At 45.6% G+C, this 8,241-nt stretch overlaps 1 long non-coding RNA gene across 1 annotated transcript; it reads right to left on the reverse strand.

Annotated features, from left to right (window-relative positions):
- Positions 1–2,220: 2,220 nt before the first annotated feature.
- Positions 2,221–7,095, reverse strand: LOC311593240. Its single transcript, XR_014777634.1, has 3 exons — positions 6,974–7,095; positions 6,752–6,829; positions 2,221–3,149 (listed from the first exon to the last, which is right to left on the reverse strand). It is a non-coding gene; the product is annotated as an uncharacterized lncRNA (long non-coding RNA).
- Between the last annotated feature and the right edge of the window lie 1,146 nt (positions 7,096–8,241).

Below are 8,241 nucleotides of genomic sequence, written 5' to 3' on the forward strand. Positions count from 1 at the left end.
ATCATCTCATCAAAATTTTTCTCCTAGAGAGATTCCTTTATCTCACGTGGCTTGTACCCCAGGGTGCCCATCATGACCATTACATTGGGGTCTGGATGGCTGTCAGCATTGTGGTCTTTAAAGGAAGTGGGAGGACCTTCACCACCATGCTTCAACCAGGAGAAGTTCAGGATGGCACCTATTCTTGGCCTTTGTCCAGGGTCCACTGTTAACAAGTTAGCAATCACCTCCCAAAGCTCTGGTGACAAGTTGAATTTCCTGGAGTATGTTCCTAACATTCCTTTTTATTATGCCCGTGTATGGCTGTAGAAAGGCAGGTACCCTCTAGACATGAGGTACAACAGAACGCCCAAGCTCCAGATGTCAATGGAGAAAGCATCATTGGCTTCACCTTTAAAGGGTTCAGGGGCACAATAAGGGAGGGGCCCACAACGGTTCTTCAGCCTCTGTCCCATTGTAACCTTGGCACTGAACCTGAAATCGCAAAAGTTTATGCTTCCTTTGCCGTCCACTAATATATTCTCATGTTTTATATCCCGGTGGGCAATTCCTCTCCGATGACAATAATGAATTGCAAACAGCACCAGTGTAAAAAGTCTACAGGACTCCTCCTCTGGTAGGTAACCAAATTCTAGGATCTTGTCCAGCAGCTCTCCTTTTTATAAAAGATATCAATGGGTAGTATTGCCTCAGGGTATGGCTAATAGTCCCACCATTTGTCAGAATTATGTGGCATCTGCCATAGAGCCTGTCAGGATGTGTTTGCCTGTCATATATATTATTCATTATATGGATGATATTTTGCTGGCTGCACAGACAGAGGGGGAGGTATTTCCTGCCTTGGCTGACTTGTAGGAGATGCTGAAACAGGCTAATTTACAGATCTAACCTGAAAATTTTCAAAAGCAATTTCCTTATCAATATATAGGTCATCTGTTGTTGCAGAATGGTTTTAAACCTCAAAAGGTTACTTTAATGTTGCATTCCTTTCAACTCCCAATGACTTTCAGAAGCTTCAGGGAGATATTAATTGTATTCGTCCCAGTTTAGGAATTACTCCTGGACAGCAGCAACATAAACTCCTCAGGCCTCTCAGGAAGCCTCTCCTCAAGGTCTTCCACATGCGAGGCTTAAGGTGACTCCTGGTACAATCTAGTGCTGGTCACTGAGATCTCCCTGGGGTGTATGTGGAGAAGATGGATCTTTTTGTACACCCTCATCCTGGGCCTCCTCACAGAAGACTGACAATGATTTTTCTTTTGAGGTTGCTGTTCTCTGTTCCAGCTAGTGTCACTTCATGGGGCTGTCCACTAAGGTCTTCCTGAGCTGAGGCTTATGGGAGAGACAAGCTAATTTTTTCAGGAGCTGTGTTGATTATGTCACACTGCTTTCCACCACAGGGACATGATGAGATAAAACACTGTGAGGACACCTTGTTCTCTGAAGTTCTACAACAAGACATGACCATGTCCAAAGAGGACTGGCTGGGGTACATTCCAAGACATTGTGAAGATATGTTACATTATACAGGTCACTGAAATGTCATTAGGTGCCGCTCATGACAAAGTCCTCTTGGACACTTACAAGGCAGATTAGGAGAACAGGGGTTTCACTCATGTCCAAGAAGTTGAGGATGGGAGGCATACTGACCCTCCTCCTACAGTTTCTGTCATTCTCAGGAGTGGGTAAGACGAATGTTGTTAGGGAAGGGACACTAGATGCCCTCTTCAGTGTTGTCTCTTTAAGGTTAGACTGCCTGGGCTTCAAATGTTTTATAAAGTGCCCCCACAGGGTGACTGTTGCCTAAGCAAGAGGTAGGTGGTCATCACCTCATCAAACATTTTCTCCTGGAGAGATTCCTTTATCTCAAGTGGCTTGTACCCTAGGGTGCCCATAGTAACCATTACATTGGGGTCTGGGTGGCTGTCAGCATTGTTCTCTCTAAAGGAACTGGGATTTGCTTCAACCATGCGAAGTTCATGATGTCACCTATTCTTGGCCTTTGTCCAGGGTCCACAGTTAACAAGTTAGCAAGCACCTCCCAAAGCTCTGGTGACAAGTTGAGGATGGGAGGCATACTGTTCCTCCTCCTACAGTTTCTGTCATTCTCAGGAGTGGGTAAGATGAATGTTGTTAGGGAAGGGATAACTAGATGCTCTCTTCACAGTTGGTTCTTTAAGGTTGAACGTTCATTTAGATTTCCTGGGCTTCAAGTTTTTTCATAAAGTTGCCCCCACAGCATGACTGTTGCCTAAGGAAGAGGAAGGTGGCCATCACCTCATCGAAATTTTTCTCCTGGAAAGATTCCTTTATCTCTCATGGCTTGTACTCCAGGGTGCCCATCGTGACCATTACGTTAGGGTCTGGGGGGCTATCAGCGTTGTTGTCTCTAAAGGAACTGGGAGAACCTTCACCACCATGCTTCAACCATGCGAAGTTCATGAAGTCACCTATTCTTGGCCTTTGTCCAGGGTCCACAGTTAACAATTTAGCAATCGGTGGCAATTTGAATTTCCTGGAATATGTTCCTACCATGATCTTCCTCTTTGTTTCTGCCCACGTATGGCCATAGAAAGGCAGGTACCCTCTAGACATGAGGTATAAGGGAATCCCCAAGCTCCAGATGTCAATGGAGAAAGCATCATTGGCTTCACCTTTAAAGAGTTCTGGGGCACAATAAGGGAGGGTCCCACAATGGTCCTTCAGCCTCTGTCCAATTGTAACCTTGGCGCTTAACCTGAAATCGCAAATGTTTATGCTTCCTTTGCCGTCCACTAATATATTCTCAGGTTTTATGTCCCAGTGGGCAGTTCCTCTCCAATGACAATAATGAATTGCAAACTGCACCAGTGTAAAAAGTCTACAGGACTCCTCCTCTGGTAGGTAACCAAATTCTAGGATCTTGTCCAGCAGCTCTTTTTATAAAAGATATCAATGGGTAGTATTGCCTCAGGGTATGGCTAATAGTCCCACCATTTGTCAGAATTATGTGGCATCTGCCATAGAGCCTGTCAGGATGCATTTCCCTGCCATATATATTATTCATTATACGGATGATATTTTGCTGGATGCCCAGACAGAGGAGGACATATTATCTGCTTTAGCTGACTTGCAGGAGGTGCTGAAACAGGCTAATGTACAGATCTCACCTGAAAAAATTCAAAAGCAATTTCCTTATCAGCATATAGGTCATCAGTTGTTGCATAATGGTGTTAAACCTCAAAAGGTTACTTTAAGATTGGATTCCGTTTCCACTGTCAATGATTTTCAGAACCTTCGGGGAGATATTAATTGGATTTGTCCCAGTTTAAGAATTACTTCTGGACAGTTAAAACCTTTGTCCGATATTTTGCAAGGAGATCCTGATCCTACTTCTGCCTGACATTTAACACCAGAGGGTCATACTTGCACAGAACTTCTGCAAAAGGCCCTATCTCAGGTCCATGTTAATTATATAGATTATAACCAACTGTTATTGCTATTGTTATTCTGCACAGCCCATGCTCCTACTGGAGTTTTTCGGCAGACCAGTTCTATCTTGTGGGTACACTCGGAGGCTTCACCTGCTAGAGTAGTAATTCCTTATCCACAAGCTGTAATAACTCTTTTATTTAGGACCCAGAAATCTAAACTGCATGTTTTTGGATAAAAGCCTGATCTACTAGTCTCCCCTTTTCCTTCAGCTCAAGTAACATGGCTTCAAAATAATAAAGGTGATTGGACAATTTTTATGTCTTCTGCCCTCACCAAATTTAACAATCATTATCCTCCAAATAAGTCAGTTGAATTTTTAGAAATGCACCCTGTTGTTTTTCCCAAAATTATACAGAAGCAGCCTATTCCTCCTGCAGGGTGGTCTTTACTGATGGAACTTCTAAGGGTATCGCAGCAGTCTTTTCCCGGGGGGTAGTCAAACGAATTACGGTCACCACCCTTTCTGCTCAGGTGGCAGAATTGCAGGCTGTTCTTCTGGCTCTACAGCTATTTCCTAATACATCTATAAACATTTATTCTGATAGTAAATATGTAATTCAAATTCTCCCTCTCCTGGAGACATCTGCCTATGTAGCTCCCATTTCTTCGGTACATGGCCTTCTCTTACAGATTCAGGGATTAATTTGGCTGTGACAACACCTTTTTATTGGACTCTTAAGAGCGCACACATCCCTGCCTGCACCCTTAAGGCAGGGAAACAGGATGGCCCCTTACTCAAGAGGCCATAGCTCTGACTGGGGTGGATAAAGCTCAGCAATTACACCATAAATTCCACCTCAATGCCAGGTCCTTATGTTATCATACTGGTGTTACCAAAGATCAAGCCACCCAGATAGGTAAAGACTGTCCATCTTGTGCAGAGTTCCTTCCAATTCTGCAAAATGGGGCCAATCCTAAAGGGCTCCTGCCGAATCATATTTGGCAAACGGATGTAACTCACTTTCCCAACTTTGGTAAATTACAATATGTTCATGTATCTATAGACACATACTCAGGTTTCCTTTTATTTCAGCTAACTCAGGGGAAAAGATCTGAAACCTTAAGGAACATCTGCTCTTGGCTTTTGCCTATATGGGCACTGCCAAGCAAATAAAAACTGATAATGGCCCTGCATATATTAGTGCTGGTCTTGCCAAGTTCTAGATGACCACAAGATCATTCATAAAACCAGGATCCCATATAATCCCCAGGGGCAAGCATTGGTAGAACGTGCACATCGCACCATTAAGGCTTCTCTTGCTAAAACAAAGAAGGGGGAGTTTGGAGGAAAATCCTCCCTGCATTCTCAATTAGCATATGTTTTGTATATTCTCAATTTTTAAACTATGGACGTTTCAGGCTTATCTGCTGCAGATAGACACTGGAGACCTCCAAAGTCACATAAAGGACTGGTTAAATGGAAAGACCTTTCCACTGGTCAGTGGTAGGGTCCGGACCCATACTGGTGTGGGCCCGAGGGTCAGCTTGTGTCTTTCCACAGGACATAAAGTACCGATCTGGGTTCCTGGGCGTTAAGTGCGTCCCGTTGTTCCACAAGAGTCAGACCAACCTACAGGAGACCGTTTCAGCTCTGGGGAAGAGCCCCCCCATCCTGATGCCAGTAGGTCTGAGCAGACCACTATGGCTATATTTGAATAATTGCAGCCTGGGCATGGCTGCTATTCCTGAGGATTTGGAAAGGAGTAACATTATGGGGACATTTCATTTAAGATACCTTAAGTTCAGCTATCTGTGCTGGAGCACCTTTCTTTTTGTTGTTGCTAATGACACCCTTGAGGGGGAGACTTTAAATTGTTCCCTGCTGGTTGTCAATCTAAGAAATTGCTGGAATGATGAGAAGACTGCCGTGGTGGCACAGACACCTGGAGTGGTTCCCTTTCCTGTGACGCTTGGTGGCTGGCAAGGCCTGGTGACTATCAGGAAAGGAGAGATTTCAGAACTACATGCTGTTTTGTCACAATTGCTGTAGCAACTGCTGCCACCACTGCTGTGGGAATTGCCATTTCCCAGTCTGTTAACTAGTGTGCACACGATGGATAAACTCTCAGGAGAGGTGGCCAGGGCATCGGTTACTCAGAATTCCCTAAATTCTATGATACAATTAGCTATCTAAAATCTTAATCAGTGAACAGCCTTATTACAGGAGACTAGAGTTCCACCCATTACGGGGCATGCCTTCATACAGCGCCTACAGATGTGGGAAGCTTGCTAAAAGGCTGAAGTGATGCTATCGCGCTAGGCATCCTGCTATGTGGCTTAGGAGGTTTTCTGTTCTGGAGCCTCTGCCGCATAAGAATGCAACAGGCATTTCAACAGTTCCATGCCAAACAGGTCCTCATGCCATTGTCAGGGCATAACCCCACTGCCCTGACTTGGCTGAGACTTGATAAATGAGTATCCAATGACGGTTAAGACTAAGGAGGTAACTATCCACCTAAGACAGAAGGGTTTTGAAGTACAAAGCCTTTGCAATGACAGGGAAGATAGGAAACCAATGTCCTGGCGACCTAAAACAGGAGCTCATTTGTATTTTAAATAAAGGGGTGACCTGTAGGAACCAGGCCAGACTGGGCTGCCTGCCTGTCTTGCTGTTTCATGTCCTGTTTCTAGCAGCTTCCATATCTGTGTTTATCTTGGTTAGCTAGTCATGTTTACTGCTCTGAGGACGCACCCTTCCCTTCCTCGAGACTTTTCCTCCTGTGTGCAATCACTTCTTGAGGGATTTCACCTGGGAGGAGAATTCCTGCTTTACTGGCTATAAGAAGGCTCTTTGGAACTCTGGGAGGAGAATAATAAACTGCTGCCTCGGCTGCTCCCGCAGCTGCTGCTCTCTAAGCAGGAAGGACCCGCTGTGACCATGTGCATGTGCGTGTGCGTGAGTGTGTGTATGAGTTAAATCTGCAGTCCCTCTCCCTGGACTCGGTACCATGGTGGTGCGGTTGCCACAACTCAGCTTTCAACAACTAGGACCCATTGTAAGGAATGTTTCAAGCTTCAGGTCAGTAGGTAGTGGGTGATGTCACTGCTGTAGAGAGGACCCAGTAGAGAGTCTTCCCACCCCCAAATGACTGTCAGTGTTCTGTATATCTGGCCCTTGCAGCCACCAGTCTTTTCTTGAGTCTTCTTACTGGGGGAGGGGTGTCTTGGCCTAGGTGACCAAGAAGGCAGTATCACCAGCTGAATGTGTGTGACCCCATGCACACAGCAGTGGATGTGGTGGCTGGATGGGATTTGAGATGCCCTGTAGTCTACACACCTGGCTCCTTCAGGAGAGAAAGGATTGCTTAAGATGTTAGGTGCTCAGGGATCAAAACAAGTTGTTCTTAAAGGAGACCTGAAAACAAAGGTATGATTACCAAGCATTCAGTTGCCCATCACCCAGCTGCCAATCACCCCTTCCCCATGGGCAGAGCAAAGTTGCATCACCCGTGTGTCCCTCTTCCCTCCAGTGTGTTAGGGCTTGAGGGGCATCCCCTACCCTATGCAGCATGCAGATGAAACGGTCGTCAGGCTTTATCCCATTTTGAGTGTGGTCCCAGGAGTCTCTCTGGTAGCCCCAGCATAGTGTCATACAGGCAGCAAAGACACCAAGTCATTCCAAGCCTGGCGGCACAGTGGCTCAGCTACAGCTGCATCCCTATAGGATGTCAGAAAGAAAACAGCTTGGATCTTTGTGTGAAGTCCTTAAACACTCTTGTCCCTACTGTATTAGGTTTTCTGTTCCTCTCACTGTTTGTACTTGAAACTCAGGTCTCTCAAGATCGAGACTCTTTACAACAAGAGGAGGGAATGGGAAACTGTAAAATTATAAAATGTAAGATGCTTGTTTGCTTGTCCAGCCTTGCGTGCTCAGAGGCTTCTCCCAGTTCTCGTTACTGCTAACCTTAAGAGTTCCATCCTAGTTCACAGAATAGTTACATGCAAGCTTCCAAATATCAGATGTCCCCATACAGTTTCCAGTAACCGCCCTAGGGACCCACACCCAAGTCCCCACAAGAGGTCTCCCAACACCAGATGTCCTAATGTCCATATGGTTTAACTTGATAAACAACCCCACCTGCTTTGTGGTTTTTGCCTTTAAAACTAGCCTGTAACAGCTACTCAGGGTCCTTCACCTCCCGAGTGCTGAGGGACCCTGACACATCGACAATTGGGACTTCTGATGTGTCAGTAATAAATTTTACCTATACCTCCAGCCTGTGTGACTTGAGTGGTATCTCGCGGTGACCCCCTTCCCAAATTGGACTCCAGGGTCCAACATGTGTATGTGCACACACACCACTTGTCCCTGTGTCTCCAGATATAGAGGACGTAAGAATGCACCCAAATTGACTCGAGTTGCCAAGCAACAAGCAGGCTCACTGATAATAGTGCTGTGAGTAATGAAGGATTTTGGGTCTTGGTGGGGGTAGGGACAGGCTGTCTAGTAAGTCAGGATGGATCTGAGAACGGCACTGTAACCAATGGACTCACCTGGTTCTGTACGCTCCACATGCCAAATGAGTACTTGATGGAGACTCATTGCAATCCCATTCCTTTGTTTCTGGCTCTGATCTGGTCAGCAATATTCATCACTAGTATACACACACATACACACACACACACACACACACACACACACACACACACACACACACACACCTCAGGCCCACTGTGGCCCTCTCTTCCACCTGCCATTATGTCTTCTAAAGCTTCACAGGTACATTCGGAGATGCGTAGCTCATAATGTCACCATGAATAGACTGG

This window comes from Acomys minous, assembly GCF_964271855.1.
Source record: "Acomys minous genome assembly, chromosome: 3".
Lineage (NCBI taxonomy): Eukaryota > Metazoa > Chordata > Mammalia > Rodentia > Muridae > Acomys > Acomys minous.